This window comes from Paroedura picta, chromosome 8 (genome assembly GCF_049243985.1).
Source record: "Paroedura picta isolate Pp20150507F chromosome 8, Ppicta_v3.0, whole genome shotgun sequence".
Classification (NCBI taxonomy): Eukaryota; Metazoa; Chordata; class Lepidosauria; order Squamata; family Gekkonidae; genus Paroedura; species Paroedura picta.
Genome location: NC_135376.1, coordinates 84,260,230 through 84,274,666, shown reverse-complemented (window position 1 = coordinate 84,274,666; position 14,437 = coordinate 84,260,230). Strand labels below are relative to the sequence as shown.

General features: G+C 46.4%; 1 protein-coding gene and 1 long non-coding RNA gene across 3 annotated transcripts in view; one reads left to right on the top strand and one right to left on the bottom strand.

Moving 5' to 3' along the window:
• Window positions 1–649: 649 nt before the first annotated feature.
• LOC143843899 (uncharacterized) lies at window positions 650–14,386 on the bottom strand. Its single transcript, XR_013233731.1, has 3 exons — window positions 14,265–14,386; window positions 2,139–2,325; window positions 650–1,589 (listed from the first exon to the last, which is right to left on the bottom strand). It is a non-coding gene; the product is annotated as an uncharacterized LOC143843899 (long non-coding RNA).
• Window positions 5,643–14,437, top strand: part of SLC16A9 (solute carrier family 16 member 9) — a 46,138-nt gene continuing 37,343 nt past the window's right edge. Inside the window, exon 1 of one of the 2 annotated variants that reach the window (XM_077350657.1) lies at window positions 5,643–6,188. The gene's annotated coding sequence lies outside the window, so the exon portion shown is untranslated. Of the gene's footprint in view, window positions 6,189–14,178; window positions 14,435–14,437 lie in introns of those variants that run through there. The other variant, XM_077350660.1, reaches the window with a different exon arrangement.

The window sequence follows — 14,437 nt, the reverse complement described above, 5'->3', positions numbered from 1 at the left end:
CGATCCATTGTTATTCTGGAAAGGTATACCAGTCGGGCAGCTACCTAGTTTGGTTTTTACCTCCAGATTTCCCTGGAGCACAGGTGGGCTTGTGCTTAGTTTTTTCAACAGGCTCCAGGCTTTCTTACCAGAATGGCTGCTGATGCCTTTCGATGACTCTGGAGCCCACTTCCCATGTTGCTCTATAGGCTTAGTAATGGTAAACAATTAATTGATTGATTGGGCTGGCTGGCTCCCACATCTTACTTTCACACTCACTTCTCTGAAGGGGCATGCCACCACTTATGGGGGTCCTCAAAACCTGAAAAATATTCCAGAGGTTCCTCCATGGTCAAAAGTTTGGAACAGGCTGCTTTGGAGGGTAGACTGTGTGACATTATACCTCACTGAGGAAAGGGAAGGCGAATGTAATCCACTTTGAGCCTCCTTCGGGTAGAGAAAAGCCGCATATAAGAAGCAACTCTTCTCCTTCTTCTTGTCCTTCTCCATCCTCAAATCTCCAGGTGTTTCTCAACCTGGATCTGGAACCCCTACCCATCCATCCCCTGCTGGTGGCCAGAGAGGACCTAGCAGCCCTATTATCATACGGAACAGCCCGCTCCCTTTTTTCCCTCAGTATTACCCATTCAGGAGTAATCAGTCCTCCCCATTTTTGCCAACATTTTATTTATTGGAACTGAATCCTTTCCCACACATGAGTGTTACTTAGTGGAATTTCCCCTGTAGCTTAGCAGTCCCATGGACATGTAAGACTTATTTAATCAGCAAGCGCAAAAATATGATCTTGCCAAAGGGAAATCAGCTGTGATTACTTTTTTTTTTTTGCAAAGGACTGTTTCGGATGAGACTGTGTCCCCAAAGGAGAAGGTTTTTCTTCACAGTGAAGAAATTCAGAAGTTCACAAACTGTGTCCAGTTTACATTATTGCTCTCATTGCCTGGATTCAGAAGGCCAGTGTCACAAGAGGCAGACTGGTTTATTTCTGGCCTCCGAACTCTTGCGGCACAGTCTCAAGCTGAAAAGGGAGTCATCGAAACAGAAGGCTTTGTCCAGAGTTGCCACCCACCAGATGGTACCCGGAGACTTCCTGCTAGTACGGTTGATCTCCAGATGACCAAAGGTCAGTTCCTCTGGAGAACATGATTACTTTGGAGGGTGGACTCTGTGGCCTCATGCTCGCTGGCCTCCCCAAACCCTGCCCTCCCCGGGCTCCACCCACCTCAAAATCTCCAGGACTTTCCAACCCAGAGCAGGCAGCCCTAACTTGTCTGACTTAGAGCATAAAATGCTCACTGAGTCAGCAAAACATAAATCTGCATGTAGATTAAGTACCTGTCTATCCAGAGAGGTGTGTGCAAATTCCAGGATCCAGGTTGTATAGACTGCTACTTAAGCTTTTTGGATTTGGGCCATGAGCAATTTCAAAGCAAGGTTGACATCCAGCTGTGGCATTTCCTTTAACTGCTCAATAGGAGTGGATTATCTTGTCGCTGTCAGCAGTTGTGAGGTCTGTAGCCATAAACTTCTGGTGGAAAACTTGTCCTAGCGATCCATCTTCTTTTGCCTCTTTAGAATTGAAAAGTGCATTCCTGAACAAATGGAAAATAAGTTATAAACCAAGAAATGGACTGGATTTTCAGCCGGGAATCCTAGGGATGTCGGGCCCCAGGTGGGACCTTGGGATCCCCTGGAATTATAGCTCATCTCCAGACTAAAGAGAACAGTTCACCTGGAGAAAATGGCTGCTTTGGAGGATGGACTCCATCACATTCTACTCTACTAAGGTCCCTCCCTTCCCCAAATCCCGCCCAAAACAGAGTTGGCAATGCTAGTTAATCTTCAGGCGGGACCTGAGGTTCCCCCAATTTTACAGCTCATCTCCAAGCAACAGAGATCAGTTCCCCTGGAGAACATAGCTGCTTTGAGGGGTGGACTCCATACACTTCACTGTGGTGCCTTCCTGCCCCCCACAAGTCTCCCAATACTTTCCAACCCAGAGCTAGCAACCCTACTCCTGACTTTAAAATATGAAGAAGGCCCAAGCATTAGTCAAGCAAAGGATTTACCTGAATGAACCTTGAACCTTAACTTTTCCAATCCTCAAGAAACGTGCAAGCTATTTAAAAAGTTCTACCTACCAAGAGGAGGAGAGCTTTTCTCTTAGCAGGTTGTTAATGGCTGGCCCCCAGCAATCCTTGACGGTTGTTCAAAACACATCCCATCCAATGTTCTCCTTGGTTCTTCTAGGGCAGCTTAGTTGGGCTGACAACTTTGGGGTGATTCCATCTCTCCCACAGGTCAGAATGCTGATCAAAATGCCTAGAACTATGTAGAGTAACATGAGTGTGACTCAAGCCAGTTAAATACCATATAACAGTGATTCTCAACCTTCCTAATGCCGCAACCCTTTAATACAGTTCCTCATGTTGTGGTGACCCCCAACCATAAAATTATGCAAGTGTTCTTTCACTGAAATTAAACCAAAACTGACCAATAGCATGAAGATCCATTGTTCATGATTGTATATAAATTGTTTTCCCCCCAGGGTTTCTCAGTTCACTTCTGCCTCTTGTCCCGCCATGCTGATCTCGCTGTTTTCCACTGCTCCAGACAGAAAAAATACTCTATCTCAATCTATCCCATTAGGCTGTTGTGAGGATGGCGCCCCCCTCCCCCAGCCAAGCTGCTTGCCCTGCTGCGATCCCTGTGAAAGGGTCGTTCGTCCCCCCAAAGGTGTCCCGACCCCCAAGTTGAGAACCACTGCCATATAATGGCTAACAGCAATGCAAAGTGACATAATTTGAAATCATCAATATAAATAAACCACAATACTGTTGGTATAACATTCTGAAAATATGGCTTTCAGCTGGGGAGCCGATGATTGCTGGAGGGGGGGGGGGAATAGTTAACTCACATTTACCCAAATGAAGGAAATTTACAAATTTAGAGAACAAAACCAACCGTCCATACTTACACTAATTGCCTTGTTGATATAAAGTGACATTTAAAAAAACAAAAGGTTTAGTGCAGTTTTGAGTTGATTTGGAATGATGGGTCCTTTATAAAAGGGCCAAGCTTAGTCTGCAATCCCAAACTGCCAGGGACAACCCATCCTTCGAATGTACTCCTATTGGGACACCAAGACACGAAACGACTAAATCTCGTGGAGGATCTGGCAACACCTCTAGAAAAGACGTGGGAGAGCCCTCCAAGGATGAGTGAGTATTACCTAATGCTGCTCTCAGAGAATGGTATTAATGTTTCCTCGGAGTGACTGAAAAACAAAGAGTCCGAGGGAGCAGCTATTTTCCTAATCATTTAGGAAAGATGTACAATGGTTTGTCTCGTTTCCTTGTCTGTCAGCCAACAGGACTCTCTTCAACTTTCCCATCTGGCACAAGTATAAGCACTTGGACCATGGGGTGGCAAGTATTTTATAATCCACCCAAGGAGTGACCGAAACATTACTTTTAGATGTTGTTTAGTAGGAAGGGCTTTGCCCTTTCAACTCCTGCACAGCAATTAATCTTAGCTGATGTTTTATTTTCCTTATCTTTCCTCTTCTGCTTACTGTCACTGTTTTTCTTACAGGAGATCTGTTGGTGGACTTAGAGCATAATGGACTTTGAGCGCCACCCCTAGTATTTCCTTCCCGAATCTCTCCCGTTCCCTTGGATTTGTGGGGTAAGAGATGGCCGTCTCTGACTCGTTAATTCAAGTCCGACAAGCGGAACTGAAATAACAAAGGATTCAATGGAACTGATCCTTCAGTTGCCATCTTTTCACCTGGCAAGTTTTCAGCTTAGCCATTCCTTCGGTCAGTGGAAGAAAACAGGAAGGGTGGGACAAGTAGAATAACGTAGCTACTGAACTCTCTTTGAATTATTAACTACAGACTTGGGAAATTGCTCGCTTTCTCCTAATGGTCACTGTAGACCAGGGATGGCCAAACTGTGGTTCTCCAGATGTCTGTGGACTACAATTTCAAGTGCAGCAGGAGTTTCTTTCTTCCTTTTCTTGAAGTATGGGGGGGGGGATTGGAGACAGCAGAGGTGGGGGAATAAATCCAAGAGGCAAATCTCTGCTGAGAGAAGTTAGGGCTTCTGGAGCACAGTCATTTTAAGACAAGCCTTACAACCGGGAACCACGAAATCTTTGAACTGATGCCCTGGCCAATCAGGGAAGACTGCTTTGCTACCAGGCAAGGAGAAGGAAGTTAATTTTTAAAAAATCAAAAGTCTTCACACTTCCTGATGCCAGGTTTTCAAATATCGAGGGTTATATCCACTTCTGGATATCGCGGGGGAAAGATAGGGTCACTCCAGATCAATCATGTATGTTGCAGAGGGAAAATTGAAAGCGTCCAGAATCAAAATGGAAATCAAATTCAGTGTAGATGGGAGGGATTCATGCGAACTGGGACTGGGTCAAAAGCCCAGTCAGACTACAACCTGGATTGTCAGAATGTGGCCGTTGACATATCACTCTGGTATATCTACAAACCTCTGTTTTGATCATTTTAAAAGCATGTTTGTTATTGTGCACTGATGTCCCGGAAGCCTTCTCTCATCCCACCACCCTGTTTTTAAAACCAAAAGTATTCTTCACTTTTCAAAGGAGCAGGACTGAATGAGCCGAATCAGCTGCTGGGTCACAAAATATATACAGAGGTCACCCAATCTGTACAATCCATATAATATAAGGAAGATATAACAAAATCAAAAAGTCAGCTTTAATAAGACTGCCAACCTCCAGGTAATGGCTGGAAATGTCCTAGAGATACTCCAGCTGACAGAGATCAGTTCCCGTGGAGAAAATGGCTGCTTTGGAAGGTGAAGTCTGTGACATTATACCCTGCTGAAGTCCCTCCCTTCCCCAAATCCCACCCTCCCCAGACTCCATCCCCCCAAGTCTTCCAGCCCTAGTTATTAAGGCTGCCTTGTAGGTCACCAGTGTATCCATCCTAAGATGGGGTTGCCAGCTCTGGGTTGGGAAATACCTGGGACTTTGAGGGTGGAGCCAGAAGTGGGCGGGATTTGGTGCAAGGAAGGACCTCAGTAGAGTATAATGCAGGGGTAGTCAAACTGCAGCCCTCCAGATGTCCATGGACTACAATTCCCAGGAGTCCCTGCCAGCGAATGCTGGCAGCGAATGCTGGCAGGGGCTCCTGGGAATTGTAGTCCATGGACATCTGGAGGGCCGCAGTTTGACTACCCCTGGTATAATGCTATGGAGAACACCTTCCAAAGCAGCCATTTTCTCCATGAGAACTGATCTCTTTAGTCTGGAGATGAGCTATAAAACTAGGGGATTCTCAGCTCCCACCTGGGGACAGGTATCCCTATCCTAAAACCATATTTTAAGGAATTCACATTCTAGGAATCTATGAACAAACAAACCAAAAGCATTTCAGCCTCTGTCTATTTCAGGATTTCTGGCTCCTTTAAGTTTGTTGAAAGTCAGGTCCATTGACTGCTCCTAAATATATTTATTACCCTTTGACTTCAGTAGAAGTTCAGTAGAGTAAGCGTCCTTTGGAACTGTGTGTAAATGTATCCTGGGGTAAAAGGGCTTTGGAGCCTAGGACTGATTAGTAGACCGCAGACACTTAGATGGCCCTTAGGCCACACCGGACGTGCAGATAGCTGCTGTGTACATATGCTTGTGTTCACTTGCATGTTTAGCAAAGGCTCACTGGGGCATGTTTTTGAAAGAGCCACCATGACAATGAGAGGGAGTATAAAGCAGGACTGGGCTAGCTGAAAGGGTGAGGAGGGTGGATGAGGACTAAAGATAAGCCTCTCTGAAAGGCAAAGCTTGTTTTGCAAGCTTGGGTCCCAAAAGTGCAGAAAAGGGCAGAGCTGAAGTTGCTAGCTGGGAAGAGTTGAACAGTGCTTCCTGGGAGAGCTGCGGTAGCAGGGAAGAGTGGAAGAGCAAGAATTGCTGACAGCTGAACACCTCACTGACGGTGCTGAAGTCAGCACCCTTCTGAGCTGCTGCACTTCCTTTCCTCAGGGAGAAAGGGGAACTGTTCTTAGGACGACAAGCAAGCTTGAAGACTCATCCAGCATCTTCATAGGAAGAGTCCTTGCTATTGCAATAAGGTCTTCTTGCCATTGGGGACTTGGCTCCAGGCTTAGCCTCTGGAAGAACACGTAAGGCTGCCTGTGCCTTCTGCAAAACAGACTGTGAGTAGGATTCTGTTCTAGGACAACGGTTAGAGTACCAGTGGTTCCCGCAGTTGTTTTCTGTTGTATTTAAATAAATTGGCTTTGCATTTCTGAGTTTATGAACATTACTCTAGTGCAGGGGTGGCCAAACTGTAGCTCTCCAGCTGGCCATGGACTACAGTTACCATGAGCCCCTGCCAGCTGGGCAGGGGCTCATGGTAATTGTAGTCCATGGCCAGCTGGAGAGCTACAGTTTGGCCACCCCTGCTCTAGACTTTGAGCCTGGCCCTTGGGACACGAGGGGTTATATATGGAACTGAAACAGTGGTAGCACACACCGAAAAAGTAATTCTGAAAACTCCGTACGGTGAGGGAGAACGTCTAGCGATAGAAGAGGTTTTAATTAACAGCCGACAATTTATGCCGGCAATCAAAAAACAATTTCCTGCAAACTGAAGTGTTATCAGGCCTAGGGGAAGCGGATAAGAATAAAGGAAACATTGAGGGAGAGAGAGACTGAACAGCAGCTGTAGAATGTTATGTGCTTTGTGCAAAAAAACTGCACAGAGTACAGACTACTCTTGGTTGTGTGCAGTTTATATTAAGATAAGTAGATTATAATTCCATCGTTCTGCATGCCATGCTGCATGGCTGTCTCCTCACCAGTTGTATGACGCTGCACCAGGAAGGTCAGAAAAATATGTTTTCTGGATGTTTAGAAGGATTTCCCCTTAAATGGTTCAGAATGAATTGATAAAGCATTGTAAACTTGGATTAGCTAGTTATTTTCCACTGCCCCATCCTCTCAGTAATATAGATACATTTGAGGCCTAGAAAGAAACCTGCCTTGTAATGTTATGTAAGGACTTTTGAGCATCGCTTTATATCAGGGGTAGTCAACCTGTGGTCCTCCAGATGTTCATGGGCTACAATTGCCACGAGCCCCTGCCAGCAAATAGGAATTGTAGTCCATGAACATCTGGAGGACCACAGGTTGACTACCCCTGCTTTATATGATATTGTAGACTTTGACTGCTTTAACCATCCCTGTTCTCCCAGCACATGTTCTTGGCCAATCATGACCCCTGCTTTGACCTGTGGGGAAAGACTGAACGTTGTAAGTATTGTGCACACAGATGCATTCATCTCAGCATACTCCATGTTTCAGACCCCCCCCCCAGTGTCCGGAAGGTAAACTTCTGAGCAGGGGCTGGATGGCTAGGGCTTGATTCTATTGCATGTGCATGTAAATGGAGAGCCAGCTTGGTGTAGTGGTTAAGAACAGTGGCTTCTAACCTGGTGAGCCAGGTTTGATTCCCCACTCCCCCACATGCAGCCACGGCAGCTGTGTGAACTTGGGCTTGCCAGAGCCCTGACAGTGCTTTTCTGACCGAGCGCTAATACCAGGGCTCTCTCAGCCTCACCTTCCCTCACAGGGTGCCTGTTGTGGGGAGAGGAAAGGGAAGGCAACTGTAAGCTGCTTTGAGACAGTGAAAAGTGGGGTATAAAAACCAACTCTTCTTTTTCTTCTATGCTCATGATCACACAAACATTAAATCAGCATCCAGAACACAGCCTGCCTTTTCACAGCCTACAGCTCCCGAGGTTCATTCTGAACCGCCAAACTTACAGTTATATTTTTTCTAGGATTTCTTTGAGCACAGGAACAAGGGCCTTCTCTTTTTTTAAACCATGTGACTAAACCTGGTCATTGGGTAAGCTGATTAAGCCCAAATGTTAATGCACAACTTTACTTTCACTGACTTCTCCCATTTCCGGGTAGTACATGTGGCGGCTGTTTCTATTACTGCTGTTGCACAATTAGTACAGCTGGATTTATTGTTAGCTGACACATTCTGGGTGTGTAATTAGAGGAGTTACATGTTTTTCCAGGGGATCTTTCTGTCAAGTGTTGAAAGACATGTGCAAATGTGACGTCTACAATTTTTTTAAAAATCCTAACTGTATTTTTTGTTTGTTCGTTTCTGTTAGCATGTGCGTATGTTCTTCTCTTCCCTAGCTACATTGTCAGGAAAGTTTCCTGGTGGCTTATTTGTAGGAAGTGTCACATACATTCAATAGATGAAAATAAGGACAATATGGTGTGCATAGAACTCCTCTGCTTGCACACCCAGGAATGTTTCAGCTGACAGTGTACTTCTTGTGGAACAGTTGTAAATCCCACATGTCATGCCTCTCTAGGAATCATCAGAAACTCTATAGTTTACCACAGAGTTTCCAGTGATTGCTACAGAGGCATGAAATCACTTCCAGGTTTTCTTTGAAAGTGATGTCACACAGTTGTTGATCCCCACCCCATCCCTACCTCACCCCCCGACTTATGCTGGTTATGATTATATGAATGCCGTGGTAGTGGTTCGTAACTCCTGCCAGATGGGCTGTAACCTATGAACCGCTTTTCAACATTATGCTCTTCAAGCCCTAAAGGAAATGGCTGCAAATACAGTAAGGAGTCTTGTGGCACCCCACGGCTTTATTGAAGCGTATGTATTTGTGAGCTAAAGGCCATTTTACAAGCCAGTAGCTACAGAGGAGCATTTGAGATTGAGATCCACCCATAGTAGGCCATGCCTTACCCAGAATTCCTAGCTTTTGTTTAAAAAATAAGTCTCAAGCCTTGTTTCTTACAGAGATATAAGGAAATATAATGGAATGTACAAGCAGTTTGGGGCAGAGGTACAAGATCACTGCAGATGATCCAGTTAGTTCCTTCCTGACAAAATTAATTTTCTTCTGTTATGTCCCATCACCTTTTCTTCCTGGGGCCTTTGCTCCTGTCTTTTTTGTTACTTTCCTTACATGTACATTGTGAAAAGTGAGGGGATTTCCGCACCTGTTACAAATAGTGAAATGCTTACCTTTTGTTGTTGTTATATTCTAGCCCCTTCATATGATGTCACCAACATGCAGCGTTTGGGCAGTGAATGGCCAGCTACATCCTCCATTTTAAAGTACTAGTTGGTGAATCCCCAAAAGTGGATTCATCAACCTATGTAGCACTATCTAATGGAGAGCAAGCAGCAGCCCATCAGCCAAAGAAAGGTATGGAGGCAAAGAAGTGCTATCTCTGTCTCCCATGTCCTGCCTTGCACCTGCCTTCCTCTCTCTTCTCCCGGGGACAGGTTTTTGTTGTTGTTGTTGTTTATAAAGAGAACTGCCTGGAGCAACAAAAAAGCATAAAAGAATGAAGGCAAAGCCAAAAATTATTTTTCCTAAAAGTTGTCACATAGAGCACGCCTCTCTAAAGTCCCCCCTTTCAAAAATCAGGAACGAGATTTTTTTTTAAGTAACAAGACGTGATTCCATAAGGGGTGGTAATAAAAAAGAACAATGTATCTATGATTAGATGCACAGATGTTTCAATGGAAAAATAGTGATTAAAAAAAAAATAGCGGGCATTGTGGGCCCTTTAAAATGTTGAGAAAGGGGATTGGTTGCCTGGCTTGATTGACAGCCAGAAGAGAGTCACGTGTAAATGTGTTGCTCTCTCTCACCATTTCCTTCAGGCATGTGGAGGGTAAGAAGTGCAAAAAGGTGGCAGAGAAGAGTGAGTCAGGAAAAAGGTGAGGCGGGGCCGGGGCCATTCAGCTGGCGTAACGCTATTTTTACATATGTGCAGAAATGCCCAGATAATAGTTGAAAATTTGCCTCAGGAATAGGGAGGACATGGGAAGATGGGAGCAGGAACAGAAAAAAAAAGTTTCCCTCAGCCCGATCAGTATTTAACTGCAAATCGTCTTGCTTTTGCTTGTTTGTGCAAAGGAGTGTGTGCCCTCTGAGCATGTGCAAACTGTCCTTTACTCACAAGTACAGAAATCCTGTTAAATTTCCTGTCATAACAATCCTCCTTCCTCCTTCCCAAGTCTTTGGAAAGACTGAAGCTGCATAATGCTCAGGCACATTCCAGCTTAAGAATCTCTGATACGGCACGCAAAGGGCTTTGGGGGACACAATATCTGTGCAGTTTTAAGCCTCATCATCACCTCTCACTACAGAGAAAAAGCAAGTCTGTAGGAGGATTTGAATAAATATTATCCAAAATATTCAGTTCTCTGAGGTGACAAACCGTCTGCACAACCATACACATCTGTCTACTTGGTGGAAGAGGATAATTTCTATGTTAGAAGAAGAGATTTGCAGGCAGGTGCAGTTTAGGAACTGATTTCACAATGTCACCAACATGCAACGTTTGGGCAGTGAATGGCCAGCTACATCCTCCATTTTAAAGTCAGTTCCAGCAATTATGTTCTAGCAATTATGGAACTGATGTAACTATCCTCGCCTATACAAATCTAGCTTTCCTCACAGTCTTGAATCCAGTGATGCAGTTTTTATTCCAGTCTTTTTCAACCTTTTGATTATAGAGGAACCCCTAAAATGATTCTCTGGTATTGAGGAACCCTGAAAATACTTTCAACTGGTCACACCTCCCTGCCACGCCCCTGGAAGTGATCTCACCCAAGCACTCCCTCTGGATATGACCAGGCCACACCCACATCTATGCCACAGGAAGTGATGTCACCAGGCCCCCCCCCTTGTACTGCTGGAATTGATGTGACTAACCCTACCTCAGCCCCTCCTACATTTGATTGTCATGTATTAATATAATAACCGCATTGCTAGAATTGCCAACCTCCAGGTGGGCCATGAAAAAATCCCATGAGAGGCAAACAATGTAAAGGAACGTACAGGTGGTGGCTGGAGATCTACTCTGATTACAATTGATCTCCAGGTGACAGATCAATTCCCCTGGAGAAAATGGCTGTTTTGGAAGGTGGACTCTTTGGCTTTATACCCCTCTCCAAGCCTCACCCTCCCTGCGCTCACCCTCCCCAAATCTCCCAGAGCAGGCAATCATGGACTGAATATAGGATCCACTGCTTTCAAACAAGATTCGCTTTGTGATGGGGTTCATCCCAAACTCGACAAATGAAGATTACAAAACAGTGACTATAGTACCATAAATTGGGCCAGATGAATGAACCTTAGGGAAGGGTATAGGTTGATGATCCATATCCTCATCTCAAATTGCAGGAGGGCAGCAGCCAATTGGTTCAAATGCTTATGTGGGGTGTCCCGCCCTCCCCTAGACACATCTGCACAGCTGCATCTTTGGACATTGTACTATTGTACTGGAGCCTCTTGTGGCGCAGAGTGGTAAGGCAGCAGACATGCAGCCTGAAAGCTCTGCCCATGAGGCTGGGAGTTCAAACCCAGCAGCCGGCTCAAGGTTGACTCAGCCTTCCATCCTTCCGAGGTCAGTAAAATGAGTACCCAGCTTGCTGGGGGGTAAACGGTAATGACTGGAGAAGGCACTGGCAAACCACCCCGTATTGAGTCTGCCATGAAAACGCTAGAGGGCGTCACCCCAAGGGTCAGACATGACCCAGTGCTTGCACAGGGGATACCTTTACCTTTACCTTTACTATTGTACTCTTGAAATCATTGGATTCTATCTATCATCGATCCATCCATCCATTTATCATCTACCTACCAGATTTTTACCCCACATCTCTCTGAAGACTCGAGGCAGGTTATATCAGACATAAAAACCATTAAAACCCCAGCCCATAAAACTGAGCATAATCCAACACAAAAGATGGCCAAATCTCTCCTCCCACCTGCAGCCATCCACCAAGGGGTTTGCTCGATGGTAGGGCATTGCCTGAGAGGGGCCCGTCGATCTTAGTCTCGGCCTCAACCCAAGACCTGGTGGAAGAGCTCTGTGTTACAGACCCTGCGGAACTTTGATAGTTCCGTCAGGGCTCTCAGCCAGGTTGTCAGGCCTGGATTGGGAAACAGCTGGAGATTTGCGGGGAGGGGAAATCCTGAGAAGGGGGGTGGTTAGAAGGGACTTCATGTTGTAAAGATTCAATTTGGGGCTGGGTTTATGATTTAGCCCCTATCCTTGTTGAATATGAGAATAAAGTCCTGTGACAGAATCCCTGGCAGAGGAAGTGGGGAAGTTTTGTTTTGAGACAATGTTGCTGTATTGGCTGCTTTCCACTTCTTGAAACGATCCTTCTGTTTTCTTTAGGAAACAAACATTGCTTCCTTGCTTACATTCACCGTCAACCAACACAAGATTTCTTGTCCGGCTGACAGGATTTTGCTCTTTTCTTCTCATTTGGTCAAATTGTAATAATAAATATCGATTCAACCTCATGCATTCTTGCTGAGGTAAACTTTGTTCGTAAGATGCTTCTTCTGGTTACAGTAACTTATTGAGACACTGGATCTGTCTCAAACAGGAGTATGCAGAAACAGAGGCACCGGCTGACTGAGAGAGATTCTGTTAACGGACTTTAACGGACTCTAACTGACAAAACATAAATTGGTTTTCATGCAGGTTTATGTTGTAAACCACTCCAAGCCCGCTGGCAGGGAAGGGTGGTCTAGAAATTAAATTATAAAATAATTAATTAAATAACAGAATTATCCCAGCATGCACTGCTCCCTCTAAAACGCAGAGTGCCTGTATGTAAGGATGCAAGAAATCCAACAGGAAGGGTATAGGCTGACCAGCCATAGCCTTTATATCAAGGGCAGCTGGAAGGGCAGCAGTTGAGGAATTCCAATCCTTACTGGCACATGGGGGGGGGGGAGGGTGTCCCTACCTCCTCTAGAAAGCAAGGTGCACCCTCCTCAGCAGAACAAAAATTCAGTGTGAGGCAGAGATATGTGTATGGCTGTGCCTGCCCATCATTTGAAATTGTGCTGTGGTTTTATTGCAATGAATTCTGTTGCACTGGAACCATTGGATTTTATTGCAGTCATTGGATTTTAGGGTTGCCAGCTCTGGGTTACAAAATAGATGGAGATTTTTTTGGTGGGTGGAGCCTGAAAAAGGTGGGGTTTGGGGAGGGACTTAAAAGGTAAAGGTAAAGGTACCCCCTGTGCAAGCACCGAGTCATGTCTGACCCTTGGGGTGATGCCCTCTAGCGTTTTCATGGCAGACTCAATATGGGGTGGCTTGCCAGTGCCTTCCCCAGTCATTACCGTTTACCCCCCAGCAAGCTGGGTACTCATTTTACCGACCTCGGAAGGATGGAAGGCTGAGTCAACCTTGAGCCGGCTGCTGGGATTGAACTCCCAGCCTCATGGGCAAAGCTTTCAGACGGCTGCCTTACCACTCTGTGCCACAAGAGTCTCATTGGGGAGGGACTTAATTGGGGTATAAATGCCACAGAGCCCATTTTCTAAAGCAGCCATTTTCTCCAGGGGAACCAATCTCCAGGAGACCAGTGATGATTCCAGGAGATCTCCAGCCCCCACCTGGAGATTGGCAACCCTATATGTAAGGCCCACCATGACCACTAATGCCTGTCATGGCACAACTGCTATCTTGGTGTTCATATGCAGTGTTGAGGGAAGCTGGGTTGGCAGGTTGAGAACCTCCTAAGTGGTCCAATCGGCAGCAATGACCAGCTGGGTGACTTTCAGCTAGTCACTGTTCTCTTAGGGCTGTTCTCATAGAGCAGTTCTCTTAGAGCTTTCTCAGCCCCCCCCCCCACCTCACAGGGGGTCTCTTGTGGGGAGAGGAAGAGAAGGTGATTGTAAGCTGCTTGGAGACTTCTTCGAGTAGAGAAAAGTTGGGCATAAAGCCCAACTCTTCTTATTCCATAGAGTCAACCCTCAAAATGTTCTCCAGGGGAACTGATCTCTCTAGCCTGGAGATGAGCTTTAATTCCAGGAGACCCCTAGCTCCCGCCTGGAAGCTGGCATCCTGGCACCCTGTCCCAATCCAAATAAATAGTTTTCCATGGGGGATGGGAAGGCAGGGATGCCAGATCCCAGTGGGGAAAGGCCTCGCAATTTGGAGATGGAGCCTAGGGAGGCCAGGGGGTCCAGTGGGGCACAACCCCATAGAGCCCACCCTTCGAAACACCCATCTCTGTAGCGGGGAGGTGAGCTGTCAGTCCGGGGGATCCCCAGGTCTGCCCTGGAGGCTGGCCTCCCTCCCTAGGATCCACCTCCCAAAGCACCATCTTCCCGAGAGGACCCGGTCTCTGTAGCGGGGAGGGGAGCTGTCATCCCGGCCCCCCCTGGAGGCTGGCATCCCTCGGAGCCCACCTGCCTGCTGAAGCCTCACGCCGAGCGGAGAGCTGCAATGGCGACGCCCGCCGGCCAGTCCGCCCGAGCCGTCCGGGTGGCCCTCCGCGCCTCCTCCTCCTCCTCCTCCTCCTCCTTTCGGCTCTCCACGGCCACCCCCGCTCCGCCACCCTCGCGCTGAGCTGCAACCGGTT